Below are 16529 nucleotides of genomic sequence, written 5' to 3'. Positions count from 1 at the left end.
AGACCAGCCAATAGACAGCCATTTACATGGCGGTAAAGGGTCTCTATGAACAATTGTGCATAGGTTGCTCTGAACTTAGGGTTAGGAGGGACACTGAATTTCGACTAACTATTGATTTGGAATAGTTCCTGTTACAGGATTTCTGGGGTTACCAAGTTGGTTTGTATTTTGAAGGTGACAGCTTTGTGGTCTGACCTCACCAGACAGACTGTGACACTAGGAGAGGTGTTGTGCTCTGGCATACTGGGGAATACCAGGTCCAGTATGTTTCATCATCTGGTGGGTGTATGCACTTTCTGGTCAATGGTATTTGTCTTAATAAAGTCCAGGAATCATTGTGCCTGAGAGTTTGAGGCAGTGTATGCTTCCCAGTCTATAGAGAGGTAGTTAAAGCCTCCCATGAATAGGGTAGTTCATTTAATGTCTAGTTATTTAGTGTCTGAAGTAGGTCTATGTATGAGCCATGGGATTTTCTCGAACATAGAGGGTGACCTATAACTTGCTATGGCATGGTATGGGACTTTGTCTATGGTGAATTGTACATAGATAAAATCCAGAGCATCATTCTGTTTAGTCAGACTAGGGGTATACTTGTTGCTAATGTAAATTGAGACTCCTCTACCTTTTTTACCCGCTCTGTGTAGCTGATGGTGTAAATGTGTGGAAGGCACTGAAGCATTGCACTGCCAGAGTACACATACTTTCTGTGAATGATATAGACAATACCACACTCAAAAATTAATATGCTGCTAGAGATTTGGGAATATGGGTAGATAATTCCCTCTCCTTTGCTAATTGCAAAGGGTATCTCCTCTAGATCCAAAGAAATCGTTACCACCTCTGTGTTCTGCACTGATCAGGCCCTTCACAGAATACAATACTCACTTTGGGATGTAGCCATATTAGACATTTGGAGAGACCGTAGAAATTCCTAACAAAAATGATCATGGACCTAAAAGGCCCAAGCTACAAGAAGAGATGGGAGGCTCCTTCCCTGTATTCATTGTGTTAGTGACTCTTTAGTGGTGATCTGTGCCTTGCGTTTTGTGCCATTAAGGATCTGGCAGTCCAAGATCTCTTGTACCTACACAACTCAAACAGTCCAGTGAATACTAGGACCTTTCTGAACCTGCTTTACCAAAGAAACATATCACAGTGGACAGGTACATTTGTCATGCAATAAGTACCCATTTTCTGGAACAAACTTTCAATCCAGACCAAGCAATGCAACAATTGGATGAGTATTTGCCAATGCACCTCCAGCATGACTGACCTATCTCTCTTTAAAAAAGTGAAGTAAGGTCTGAGGGTGTGTACTGGCAGGGCATAAAAGACCACATGGCGCAAGTGCCTTGTAAGTTTTATGATTTCTATTACTTCTCCCCCTCTCCCTCTATGTGCGTGTGTGTGTGTGTGTGTGTGTGTGTGTGCGCGCACGCGTGTGTGTGTGTGTGTGTGTGTGTGTGTGTGTATATATATATATATATATATATATAGAGAGAGAGAGAGAGAGAGATAATGAACTATTAAACAAGCAGATATAGAAATGATTATCACTGCACTCATATGATACATAACCAGAGCAGAATCGCCATGCAGATGTGGAGGTCACCCTTGTCTCTAAATGTTCTCTTCATATCACTCTTTTCTCTAGACCACTCTGGATCACTGTTTATCATTCATGATAGTTCATCTACTTGGAGAATGCAGTTGACTTTCCCTTGATCATGAGTGATAGCTCAGTCAAGAAGTATTTATCTCATATCCTTGTGGGGAATTTCTGACCTAAATCTTTTTGCCTCCTAAAATCTTGCACAGTTCCCATTTATATAATATAAGGACAGTAGAAAAGAAATCTGTTACATGCATGTGCCCCAATTCATATATTCTGAAAAGATTTATTAAATGCAAGATAAGAAAAGGCACAACAAAAATTATAGTTTTCACATGATCAAGACAAGCATGAGTCTCTGTGCTTGTATAGTAGAGAACATAATCCATGTACTTTAACTTTAGGAAGTCATATCAATTTTGTGTTTACTTTCCTTAATCCTTAAAGTGTAACAGACGTCTGTGGGAAGAGACAGTATTCCTAAAATGGACAGCTGGTAATGTTTGATTTCATTATAAAGTAGTAGGTATGCTTATTTAAGGACCCATAAGAGGTAGTTTGGTCTGTAAACTGCTGCTTTTGTGACCTTCTATTGAGGAACTTTTAACAACTGATACCTGTGAAGCAGAGACATGGTCATCAGTACACAATTTCTCCAAGCAATGCAAGTCAGGTAATGTGTGAAAGAATAGTTGGGACTTCTATCCACCCGTCAGACACAGGCAACCTAATATTTTAACAACAGCAGATTGACTGCAGTGAAATCATAAATGGAATTAAATATATCCCAGTTATATGTGGTATGCATCACGATAGGAGATGATTGAAACCCTACATGTTTTCCCAGAATGCGGCCCCTCCTCCTTTGTGTTATTCCAGATCAGTTTGTGTTGTACTGTCCTGGCAGACTGCTGTGACTTGAAACAGGTAATATTGTAAGGTGTTGTGTGAGGTGATTCTTTAACATAGTAAGTCTATTGTTCAGAGTAAAGGATCAGTGTGAATAAGGCCATTAAAATACTGAGAGCACCTAGACCGTACTACTATGTAAACACTGTAAGGTACAAAGGTGAGGCCTAGCACAGTCCTCATACTATGTGTAATTACTTGATGGGATAGTGACAGAAACAGACCTATGAAGTATGCTGTTATTCAGGAAACTGATTGAGATTCTTTATTTTATTTCTATCATGCATATAACTTAACAATTTATCCTAGTGTTCTAAATCTAAAATGTGATTAGCTCACCTCTGAAACTGCATTACTGTCTTTGCAAAGCACTGAGAGGTAGCTAAGTCATCCAATCTTTGAAGAGTCTCTACTGTAGAAAAATCCATTATGAAGAATGGTTCCCCTTAAAAGAATAAGGGTCCACATATGATGAGCTACTGGTGTAACATAAACAGATTCAGTCAACTAATGCACCAGTTTCCTTTAAAGACTTAAGAAAAATGAAGGCGTAGGATGAAACCAATATAATGCAGTTCAATGTCAGTAAGAATTGACTATTTAAGTGCCCAATAAGATAAGCACTGTATCAGTTTTAAAATTCTGTCTGCTTTCTTATCAACAGATTAGTTGATCCATCCATCCATCCATCCATCCATCCATCCATCCATCCATCCATCCATCCATCCATCCATCCATTCAAAAACCTATTTTCCAATTTTTCACATGGGGTTAGGGTATCACTTCTAGAGTGACAATCGTCTAGAACCAGTGTTCATATTGCTGAGTGGCTAGCATTTCCATGGTTGTTCTTCCATACCACACACACACATGCACACACACACACACACACACACACACACACACACACACACACACACACACACACACACACACACACACACACACACACACACACACCTTTGGCTAATTTAGAGTATACTTTTCAAAAGTGTCCCTAATTTGGGGCCTTTTCCTTAGTTATTTTTTTACGTTTTGTTTCAAATTCTGTTAGTAAAAGTTGAGAGGTCTGAACTGCATATCTTTGTAATGTGGAAGGAAACTGGAGAACACCAGGAAAACCCATGTGAACACAGGGAGGACATGCAGACTCTGCACAGAAGACACCCCAGCTGAGAATAGAACTGGAGAACCTCTTGGTGTGATGAAACAGCACTTAACAAACTAGTCTGTTTCATTAAATAAGATAACTATTGTGTCCGTTTCTAAATGTCAAGAAAATAGTATGAAACTTTTAAATGTATAAAGAAGAGAGGGATACTTTCTCAGAAGAAAGGTGATGGAGAAAACAAGAATAAGAATATTCTGCTATGATGACATACCTCTCAATTGTTATGATTTAGGCATTGTTCTGCTTTTTTTCTCTAAAATTTAGCATTGACCTCTTAGCTTTACAGAATGTCTTAATAAAGTTATACTAATTTAATTGTGCATACAACTAAAGTAAGCCTACAGAATGACTGTTTATCACCAATTTTATGGAGTGTAGTATCTCAAGATTTTCGGCTCAGAAAAGTATGAACATATGCCACTTTCTGACCCTCTGCTGCGACGTTTGATGATTTTTGAATCTCAGTGCTAGGATTTCAAATGCTAAGAGACTGAGGTTTGAGTAATGATGATAGTGTCTTTTGCACATAAGTATGTATTTCATAATATCCTTTTCTTTTCAGTCATGTACATTTAAAGTAAATGGTTAATTTACAGAAGAAAAAGATAAGTACCGTTGATAACACGTCTGAGGTGAACCCTAGAATACATGAGACTGACATTGATACCCTACTAGTGAATGAAGACTGAATGCTTGATTTTCAACTGCCAGAGATTCATCTCACTGATGATCAGAGTTTCTCATTAGGTAATTACTGTTGGTGAGTTGTGCAGGAAGTGATTCCCTTTTTGAGGGAATTTCCCATTTTCCTCATCAGTACAATCATGGAGCGCTTTCCAGAACAAATACAAAAAGGATCTAAAGAAACTCCTAAAAAAACCCTCCAAAAAGTGGATCTATAATGTCTCCAAAGAGGAAATGGAAGCTCTAAAGCAACTAAGCCAGGACAGTAGCAGGAGAGTAATGAAAGTAGACAAGGGAGGAGACGTCCTAGTCACAGACACCTGCACCTACAACCATAAGATCACAACGACAGACAACAAACAACACCAGGATTTTCCAGAGGGCAGAGCACCCAGGGACACAGACAAGGTACTAACAACAAGATACCCTCTAAACAACGATCACAGGATCACAACAGAGACCACCAAAGCAACAGGATCAAACAAAGTGAGACCCATGCCCAATACCAGCAACGAAGCGGACCACAGTAGTGACATACACCCACAGGAGAACAAAGACAAAAAAGAATGGAAAACGACCAAACCACACACAGAGCCATCCCCGAACAAGGGACACAAACAATGGGGGAACAAGCAGAGGGAAAACAGAACCCGCAGATGACATTGCCCACCAACACAGCAGCCACACCAACGAATCCCTGTACCATCCCACAGGGTTCACACAGCAAGGACCATTACCAACCACCCAGGTTAACCTCCCCAACCCCCTTCCAAGAGAAGAGGGACAGATCATGGGGAGGGAGCAGGGACCTATCCAACCTCTGGCAACCACCGGACAGCCTTCCACAAAAGAGACTGGTAAAATCGAACCACCAGTGGTCTAGAACCACTCCCAAAAACCACTTACCAACAACGAACTGAGGGTACTACAGAAAGGTCTCACCTTCATCCCCACCAAGCAGGCCAACTTCACCCAGACCATCACAGACCTCAGGCTATGGACAAGGAGACTACAACTTAAACTTTTCTTTTTTCAGAAAGGAAAAAACAACAACAGACTAGATACCCATGCCCTAAGGGAGGTCAACTGGAAAAGACCAAGCAACTTTTGCCCACCACAGAACCAAGTTATCAGCGCTTTTGAGAACAAATGCGAAAAGGACCTAAAGAAACTCCTAAAAAAAACCTCCAAAAAGCGGATCTATAATGTCTCCAAAGAGGAAATGGAAGCGCTAATGCAACTAAGCCAGGACAGTAGCAGGAGAGTAATGAAAGCGGACAAGGGAGGAGGCATCCTAGTCAAAGACACCTGTACCTACAACCATAAGATCACGATGATGCTGAACAGCCCCACATTTTATGAAAAGAGAGACACTGACCACATCACGACAGCCTACCTCGAGGTCAAGAACACACTGAAGGAACTTTGGGCAGAGGGCTCCTCAGCGACGACCTACTTGATTTCCTAACTGTCACACATCCAAAATTACCTCAGTTCTTCGGGATAACAAAACCCCACAAAAACCTCGATGACCCACCATACAGACCAGTGATTGCCAGTGGAGGAGCAATTACAGAACCTCTAGCAATATACATGAATTTCACACTCAAACCACTGGCAGAAAAGAATCCCTCATATATTCAGGACTCTATGGACCTTCTCAACAGAATCAAGGACATTCGCCTCACAGAAGAAGCCATTTTAGTCACCATTGATGTGGAGGCCCTTTGCACAGTGCTTCCACATGATTACTGCATCAGGGTGATGGTAGAGGCCTACAACAAAGACAATGCAACAGTTATTGGAGAAACAGACACATTTGGAAAAATCCTCTCACTTATTCTCAACAACAACTACTTCCACTTCAACAGTCAAACCTACCAACAAACCACAGGAATTGCAATGGGAGCAGCCATGGCCCCAAGCCTAGCTAACACGGCTTTAAGAAAATGGGAAGAAGACCACGTATACAACTCGGAGTTTTACAAGGACATGGGGTGCTACTACCATTTCATTGATGACATCTTTTTAGTTTGGAATGGGACCCCCCCCCCCAGAAACTACAGGACTTCCTAGACCACATCAACAGCAGCACCAGCTTCCTCAGGTTCACCACCAAAACCAGCCCAATACAAGTTGAATTCCCGGACCTGCTCCTTTCCAAGAACACCAGCAGCAACGACTTCAACCACAACTTGTACAGGAAACCTACAAGAGTAAACTTTTTATTCCACAGTAGCAGCATGCACCCGTACAAGCTCAAAAGAAACGTGATAAAATCACAGGGACTCAGAATCTCCAGAATCACCAAAGACCTTAACGACTTTCTTCACAACATTAAAGACCTGGAAAATTATTTCCTAGCCAGAAGCTACATGGACAGGACTCTGCATCAGATTCTGGACCCCATGGTGAACAACAGAAAGGAAAAAACATTCATACTTCAACAGAGCCTAGGGACTAAAAACAGGTATGAAAACAAATATAGGCTCAACTTTATTTTACATTTCTCCATGGACTATAAGGACATACAAAAGATCATCCGTGAAAGCTGGACCATCATCACTTCAAACAGATCTTTTGGACACATCTTCCCTGAAGCACCAGGGTTCATGATGAAAAGAGGACCCAACCTAAAAGACCACCTCAAAAGACCCCACCAAGACAACTAGACAGATACGGCACCTATCCATGTAGCAACTTATCCCCCTGCTTCTACTGTAAATACATGGCAGGCACGGACTGCTTCTACTGTCCCAACAACAAAAAAACAATAACCACAAGAGCATTCAGAGGCTGCAACACAGAAGGTGATGTCTACAGAGCAAACTGCTGCAAATGTCAAGCCTTCTACGTGGGCAAGACCATCAATGCCCTCAAAACCAGGATGGCCAAACACCTATACAACATCAGGCACAAGATACCGACAAATAAACTAGCAACACACGCAACAAAAAAAACAGGACATGAAAGATTTAAGTTCCTGATACTCGAACAGCTGGAGAAGATCCCTTTCAATGGGGACTTCAATTCAGGATTAGAGAAAAAAGAACTTATCTAGCAGATACAACTTGAAGCAAGGCACCCTCTGGGTCTAAACTACATGGAGACCATCACCCCAGTCCTGAACCTCAGGGCACTTAACAATGCTAACTACAACTAATCAGCTCCTAGTAAGATATGCTGTCTATTTCGCTCACTGTTTTCTCACAGGTATAAGGCATAATGTATTAATTTTTTGAACAATAATTGTTTATAAGCAGAACTAAAATTGCAGTAAGTTAATGTATCAGCCCTCACAAAAGTTACAATTGTTAGCTCAACTTTTAATTATTTTTAATTTAAAAGGTAAAATTTCAATGTCAAACTACATTTAACTTTTTACTACCCAATGTACACTCTCCTTGATGAAGGAGCGGCAGACAGGCTACCTTCCTATCTGCCCCAAAAGCGCTGGACATCTCAGAATCTTTCTCAGAACCAAGCTTGCTTCCAATGTTTTACAGATGGTAATGGCAAGTCTAAATTTAGAACTATAGTCAGTAACCCCAGAATATTGCCCAAGATCTCTGTTTTACATTTTAATTTTAATTTTAAATTTAAATTAAATTTTAAATTTAATTTTAATTTTTATTCATTTTTATTTTTTGGTTAAATTTAAGTTTTAGTACAGTTTTTTCAAACATAAGTATAATCGTGACAAAGCAAAAGGCTCCAATGCATTGCTAGAGGTTAGGAATGGCACATATGAACAAGAAGCTGGATAATAAAAAGGAACTAAATAAGAGGAATGAGATGCTTCCAACCAGGTCCGTCTTCACCTTGTAGGCCTATGAGGGCCACACCCCCAACTAGTCATTTCTCATTGGACATCTCTCAACCACTCCCCCTCCACAGTAGCATAAAAGCAGCACAGCAACAGCTCTCAGGTCATTCTGACCAGCGCTTGGGGAGCGCACAAATAGTCCTTTTTAGGACTCACACATAGCAAAAGAAACGAAGATCTGTTCAAGAAGAAGGACAACGGAGATTGACACCAAAGCGGAACACCAAAGGACACAACAGCAGCTCTTCCCAGAGCCCATTGTGTCCATACACAAAACAGCTCTTCTCAGAGCTCATGTGGATCTGTACCTTACACCAAACAGCTCTTCTCAGAGCTCACAGTACACCAAACAGCTCTTCTCAGAGCTCACAGAGATCAGTATAAGCTCTGGTAAGAGCAACAGGAGACACATTGAAGAATAAAACAAAAAGATCTTATTAGAGCTACCACCAGCACCCGAACGGGCATTCAAAACACAAATCAGCCCTTCTCAGAGCTCACAGAAATCTGTATCAGCTCCGGTAAGACTAGCCGGAAGCACAGACACAGCTTCGGTGAACCAAACAAAACAGTTCTTTTAAGAACTACCGCATCTGCCCCAAAGGGCATTCAAAACACAAAACAGCTCTTCTCAGAGCTCATAGAGATCTGTAACAGCTCTATATAGAGATCCAGCTGCCCACAGGGCTAAAACAGCTCTTTTTAGAGCTAGCTCCACCACTGACTACACGTGGAAACCTGTTCACCGTTTAGGATCAAGAGTGAAAGGCATTGTAAAATTGGTTATTCCTTCCCTCTGGGCAGGCATCACTCAGGATCGAAAACCCAAGAGGTCCACACCTATTTTTGTGTTTTTATATATATATATATATATATATATATATATTTATATATATATATATATATATATATATATATATATATATATATATATATATATATATATATATATATATATATATATATATATATATATATTTATAAATATATATACATATATATATATATATATATATATATATAAATTCTGAAATGTATTCATTCAAGTAATGGCTTACTTGAAAAAAACACTGAAAATAGAACATTGTGTGCGCAAAATAACAAAGCAATAATGGTGACATGTTGATATTTGACATAATCGGCATTACACAACTTACCTTGACTTCCAGTGATTTCCAACTAACGTTTTACAGGGGGAAAGTCACCCTGCACCCCATATGGGGGGCTGTGCCCCCCACCCCTTATTAACTATATATACAAACTGCGAGACTGCACTATAGTGAGGAAAAGGGTACATTTCCCATTCTCCACTATAGTGCACTCTCCAAGCATAACATCAACCTCACATTAGCAAATGCACACTAGCATTCGCTGTTGTAGAGTCGAACATATTCGGTTGAAAACAGCCTTTCGCCCATTCAAGTTCACACAATTGCTGTCCAAAATTCTGATACGAAACTATATATATATATATATATATATATATATATATATATATATATATATATATATATATATAAATTTGGTGGGTGTAGGCATGTGTGTGTAGGTGCTTGACCATCTGTAAAAACACTTAAAAAACTGTTTAAAGCAGGATTTTTTTCAGCAAATATAGTTTGGGGTTTCTGATCCTGAGTGCATTTATTTTTGTCCACTCATAGTGGAAGTGACTGATATTATAGCTAATTTTAAGGTGCAGGCTATTTTACAAGGTGCAGTTTCATTAAGCAGGACAATTTATTCACACTGCAGTGTTTTTTTAACTGCAGAGAGAGCCTGCAGCGTGTATATTTAAGGAAGAGCATGGGGGTGAAGCACCCTAAAAATAGAGTTTACCATTTTCAATAAAGCAGTTTTACAAGTTGGTCTACTCAGTAAAATAGTCCATATTAAAAGGATGTCAACTTAACTTTCTTATCAAATAAAAACAAAGGCTGCATGATGAGTTAAAATGTAATAAAAAATAATGCCATTTCATAGGTTCATAGGCTCATAGGTAGGTACTAGGCTATCTACCCAAAGGCATTTATAAGCCTAGCTGGAATTGTGTTGGTTTTTGCCACCCCCTTAGATTAGTTCCCTGTGCCTCTGTCCAGCAGAGCCATTGAAGTGATCCCCGAGGTAAACTTTCTATTTCCCATACACTCGTCAAGGTTTCTCTTGAGGAGTGTTAGCAAGGAGCTCTGCCTAATGTAGATTAGAATCTTGTTCCAGAGCATGGGAAGTCTCTTGGACAGGAATCTATCCCTCCAGCGCATCATATTTATTGTTGTGGTGAGGTTTAGATCCCTAGAGCATGTGTCTCGAGGGGATATGGTTTTCGTTAGGTGGGGCATGCCCATCAGTTCTGGGTTGGACATGGCCTTGTATGTCAGGCAAAGATCACCTCTGAGTAGGCAGTATACAACCGAGTACAGCTGGAGTTTCTTCAGTTGAGCTGCATAGGGCATCTGTTTGAGGCCAGTGATCCTCTTGTTGAGGTACTTCTGTGGTCTTTCCAGCAGTTGCAAGTGTCTTGTAAGGTCCATCCCAAATGGGGTGTTGTACTCAATAATGGGTCTGATGAGTGATGTGTAGAGGGGCACAATTACTTCTTTTGATCTGGATGCAAACCGTTTTGTGATTAGGTGGGCCACATAGAAGGATTTTCTAACCACTTTGGCAATGTGATTATCAAAGGAGAGATTACTATCTACTTGGGTCTCCAGATCCCTTATAACCTCTTCCATATTTAGGGGGCTACCACCTATGTGGTAGTTTGTGGGTACTTTGTTTTTTCCAAACAGGATGACTATGCACTTTTTGGCATTTAGCTTGAGGCCATGGTTTTGACACCAGGTATCTGTCTCAGTGAGACCCTTTTGGAGGATGTCTGCGTCAGCCGGAGAGTCAATTATAGCCCCTAGTTGGCAGTCGTCGTCGAACTTGGTCAGTTATAGACCTCCTGTATTTGCCTATACCTCTGAGAAGTATATGCCAAACAGGAGGGGTCCTAGGACTGAGCCATGGGGAATGCCACTTGTAACCAGTTTAGAGTCAGACCTAGCTCCCGCAACTCTTGCCATGTGGGTTCTGTCCATGAGCCAGTTAGCAAACCATCTCGTGACGTAGGGGTGTATGTTCAGGCTGGTGAGCTTGTCTATAATACCAGAATGGGGAATGGTGTTGAAGGCCTTTGCAAGGTCTAGGTAGGCAGTGTGGACTACCTTTTCCTTGTCTATAGCCTTGGTAACTGTCTCAAGGAAGTCCACCAGGTTTAGGAGGCATGATCTGACCTTACCAAAGCCAAACTGGGTACAGTCCATTGTTTGGAGGTTCCCAATGTCTCTGTCAATGAGATCCATGATGATGCACTCCATAGCCTTGCCGACCAAGCTAGTCAGGCTTATAGGGTGATAGTTCCCATGGTCTTTTGTGGCTTCACCTTTGTGGAGTGGAATAACTGTTGCTGTGCACCACTCTATGGGCACGTAGCCTTTGGAGAGGCTGAGTTTGAACATTGTGTTTAGGTGAGGGGTTAGTTCATCTTTGAGCTTGTGTAGGACACAGCCTGGGACAATGTCCGGTCCCATCAATGTGTTTTTGGCTTTGGAGAGGACTGTTTTAACCTGAGTGTCTGTGATTTCAGGGACACTACATTCTTCTGGTACGGTTATGGGCCCTTTTGGGGGTGAGAGGGGGCTGAAGTTTGCACTGAACCTGTCTGCCAGGATGTTGGAGATATTGGTCGGTTCAGTGTATTTTCTGACATTCTGCACTAACTCCGAGCAGATCTGAGAATTGCCACTTAGATTCTTCACATAGCTAAAGAATGCCTTGTGGTTATCTATGGAGTCCTTGGCAAATTTTCTTTCGAAGCTAGCCTTGGATGCTTTTATGAGGGATCGTAGTTTCTTGCTGATACTGATCAGTGATGTCTTACCTTCTTGGGATTTTACTCTTTTTCTGTACTAGTTTCCTCCTTCTATTGTATAGATTGTTTATGGCAGGGGTCCACCAGACTGGTTTCCTTTTCTTGGAGGAGTGAGTCTTGGTTTTGCTTGGGATAGCATGACCAATGCATTCTTGTAGGTTGCCTGTAGAGTGCATTAGTAAAGGATTTGGCAGTTTGGGCAGTGTTATCCTTTAGCATGGGGGCTTTGAAACTTTCCACCTCGGTCTTAAGTGACGTGAAGTTTGCTTTTGAAAAGTTTTTCATGGTAGTTTCTTTGACCAGGGGTGGGGGCGGAATGTGGATATCCAGAGTGATTAGTTTATGGTCAGATCTAACCAGTGAGGGGTTGACCTCTGGTGTGGAACACCGGTCACCCATGTTAGTGATGACCAGGTCAAATATGTTGTCACCTCTGGTGGGGGTGTTGACCAGTTGATCCAGGGTGTTTGAGTTTATAAATTCTAGGAAATGTTGGGCAAGGGAGTTAGTACTTGAGTAGTTCTCCCAGTTAATGTTTGGGTAATTGAAATCACCCAATATCAGGGTGTTTGGTAGGACGCTTATGTTTCCCAGTGTTTCCAGAAATGTGGAATGGGGGTTCTGGGACATGGTCAGTGATCTGTAGCAAGCTACAATTTGAATTGCAGTTTTGCTCATTGTTAGTTGCACATGGATGATCTCTCAAGCATCGTGCTGTGCCACTAACCTGTAGGTGTGGGTATCCTTGATGAATATGGATACACCCCCGCCTTTTGTATTTCTGTCTGGGTTTTGTGGCCGAAATGTATGGTATGAGTTGTAGCCTGGTAGTGCTGGGGTGCTCTCTGGATCCTTAAACCAGGTTTCTGTTACTACACATATATCGATTTTCTCCATACTGAAGAGTGCCTTGACTGCGTGCATTTTGAGGTTTAGACTTCTGGCACTGAGCAGCATTACCCTCAGTTTTTTGTTACTTGTGCTATTTATGGCGGTGGGTTTGTTTTTTGAGCCTTGCCTAAAAAAGGCACTATGGGGGTGGCAAGAGCCTTGGCCAGTATTCCAAACCCTAAGGGTGACAGATGCAAGCCATCTCTAGCGAAGCAGCGTGGCTTATCGAGTATGTCATCCCAAGCTGACAGACACTGGATCCCCTTTGAATGACACCAGAAGCTTAACCAGTTGTTGAAATTGATAATTTTTTCTTTATACTGTGGTATCATTCTTGGTGAGGTCAGAATGCTACTCAAGGTCAGGGTCATACTGGCCTGGGCTATATGATCAGAGAGCTCTTCCATGTCTCTTTTCATGTAGTCCAGGGAGGTATGGCTCAGGTCATTCACACCAACATGGACATTGACAGAGTCATATTTGTACTTGTTCTGGAGTGACCTGAGTGCTTGTGTTATGTGGCGGATCCTGGCACCTGACAGGCAGCTAACAGTAACCTTCTCCTTGTTCAGACTAGTGAGTGGGACATCAGTGTGCCTGACTATAGAGTCATCTATTAATAGGGTGTTGGGTATGTTATTTTTCCATAAGGGCTGTGACTGGGTGGCCACTGGTTTTGTAAAGTATGTGTTTCATGGTTTGTGTTGGGGGGGGGTGGATGTTGCTTGGGTGTCTGCTTTGGAGGTCTCTGTTGCTTTTGCAGATTTTTATTTAGAGCCTCTGAGTATGTTTTTGTGTATTTATGTGTGTTTTTTGCCAGTGCTGGTTTCATAGGTCTATGTGAGACTGGTGGTGTGATGCAAGTTGTCCCCTTCTCCTCTTGACTATCTGGTCCAGTCTTGGGTTGAGACAGCTTAGCCTCCAGTTTGGCTGTATAATTGCATCTCTCACATGTATTAGTGTTTGGTGGTAGGAGGAGAGGGTTGTCTGTGTACATGAGGCAGTTGTAACACTGCCTCAAAATGCCCAGACTCATCAGTTGGACCAGAGAGTACACCTGAAACTGTCCTTTGGACATGCCTGGATAGGAACAGTGAACTGTTTTACTGACTGGCTGGTAAGGTCGAATAGAGAGCCTTGTCATTCTCTACAGTATAGAGGGGTCTAGTGATGAGGTTTATTAGTGCTTGCTATGAGTTTAGAGCAAGTGCCGGGCTGAGAAGTGAATGGTTTGAGTGCTTAAGTTGAAAGTTTGTCTAATTGCAAGGGAAAATTTGAAGAGTAGGCTTTGTGGAGCCGGGAATAGTTATACCCTGGCTAACCAGCATTACTCTGTGCAGAAAACAGTGCAAATGCGGGTTTTATAGCAGGGAAATGAAAGAGATAGAAATTAGCCCAAAACGGCCAATAAACTTCTAATTTCTGGGCAGAAACCACTCTTCCATGGACAGATAGGCTGCTCAAAGCTCCCTTCTCTCACAGGTGAACAGAGAAACTTCCTTCTATCCAAGTAAGGTATGGGCAAACACAGAAACTTGTAACACAGCCCTGAAGTCAGCACTAACCTGAAAACTGGACTATACTAGCTTAGAAAGGTGGGAAAACATTTTTTTTTGTTTTTTCAGAAAATAAAGCAGATACAATCAAAAACCACTTTAAACAATGATTTAACTTACGAACCCCTGGGATCTCTTCTGTGTCCTTGCTAGACAGAGGTACAGTAAACTAACCTTAATATGGCTACCTTCTGTGACCTACTATACAGAGACACAGTCAACTAATCTAAAAGGGTGGTGAAAGCCAAACACACTCTGGCTAGGCTTATAAGTGCCCTAGGGCAGATAGCCCAGTATCAACCTATGAACCTATGAACTAAAGGAAGGAGAAGAAAATAAAAATATGATCAGTTTCTGGATAAAGTGTGTCCATAAATATTTTAATTTCACCAGGTTTTCTTATGCAGAAATGAGAGATCTCATACACGTCTGGTTTCCAAATCCTCCCTGTCATACCACAAACAAAGATCCATCTGTTTGTGGGCTATTCCTGTATTCTCTTTGAGGGAAGCAAGCCATGGTATATTGATATTGCCATATCTGCCTTGATGAAAAGAAAGGTATGGTACTCATTCATTAAAAAAAAATTAAGAAACAAGGATGTCAACGAATCCAATTTGTTCATTGCCAGAAGCAAAACTCAGCTAGAATCTTATATGGGACAATTCACAATGCTGGTAGAAACAGAAAGCAAAGTTAGAGAAAGAAATGATGTGACCATCATCAGCTCTCCAAGTTGTTTCAGAATCAGACAAACTCAAAAAACACTGACCAGTTCCACATGAAAAAGCAATGATTCTCAAGTCAATAACACAGTATTGCTGCAGGTTATAAAATATTCCTTTCACTGTTAAAAGTTGTTTCACTTTTTATTTCTTAAGTAGACTTACTCCTGCCTTCCTATATGATAAATTGGTTCAGCTTTGTAGCCAGTAAAATTTTATACACACATATGTCTCTCCATCTGTATGTGCACACAAACACACATACACACACACACACACACACACACACACACACACACACACACACACACACACACACGGTAATCATTTGAAATGTCAGGACCATCTACAGCTAACCCCAAAACACGGAGACTGAATAGCTGAAAGATCAGACTTGCATATATTAAATCTAAGATGCCATTTCTGTGAATATTCCCTTTTTTTCCAAAAGTATGGTGATCTCAGAGTTAGTGCATATAAGTTTGGGGGGTGTGCAGGCATGCGGGAGGGGATTGCTCCCCTTACAAAAAGAAGTTTAAAGGAGAAGAGCAATTTTTGAAGTTCGCTCTTTTCCTGTATTGCCGGTCTTTTTTTTTCAGCTTGTCATCACAAATGGGTGAGGTCCAGAGGTTTATCGTACTGTGTTTTTGGCATTTCTTGATTTGCTGTTGTGGATTCGGCATTACCAGATTTGGTAGAGCTAATGTGCTCTTTTGATAGCAAACCATATATCTATATCTATATTCTGTCCTTCTTAACATATTAGGGCAGTTTATATTATAGTTGTATAGTTTCAACATTTATTGATCTGTTGCTGCCATCTAGTGGCCTTTTATTTTATAACAGTTAGAATGACTTGTTTACAGCATTATAGCAACTCCCAGGAAGTGATGTAACTCAGTTAGGAAGTGGCTCCTTTTTACTTCTAGCCCTTTTGGAGGGCAGACCTAGCCTTCTTTCCTCAGGCCCTGGCATTTTTATTGCCTTTTTACAGTATTAAAGTTAAGGAATCTCCGTAAAGCTACAAGAAACTCCAGTTCTTTCGCTTATTGGATTTTCTTAGTGTTAAGCTGTCCATTTAGCTGTACTATGCATTGCACAGTGCTATGGGAATGGAACAGTAAAAAGGTGGTCCCTGCAGACCTGAATACAAGAAGGCACTACACTGCAAACATGAGTCTGAGATCAGGGAAGAAGTATAAACAGAACCAAGATGCTATCCTCCAAAAAAAGGAAGCCAAT

This window comes from Protopterus annectens, chromosome 3.part0 (genome assembly GCF_019279795.1).
Source record: "Protopterus annectens isolate FY-2018-M chromosome 3.part0, PAN1.0, whole genome shotgun sequence".
Classification (NCBI taxonomy): domain Eukaryota; kingdom Metazoa; phylum Chordata; order Ceratodontiformes; family Protopteridae; genus Protopterus; species Protopterus annectens.
Note: the sequence above shows the minus strand (reverse complement) of the source record.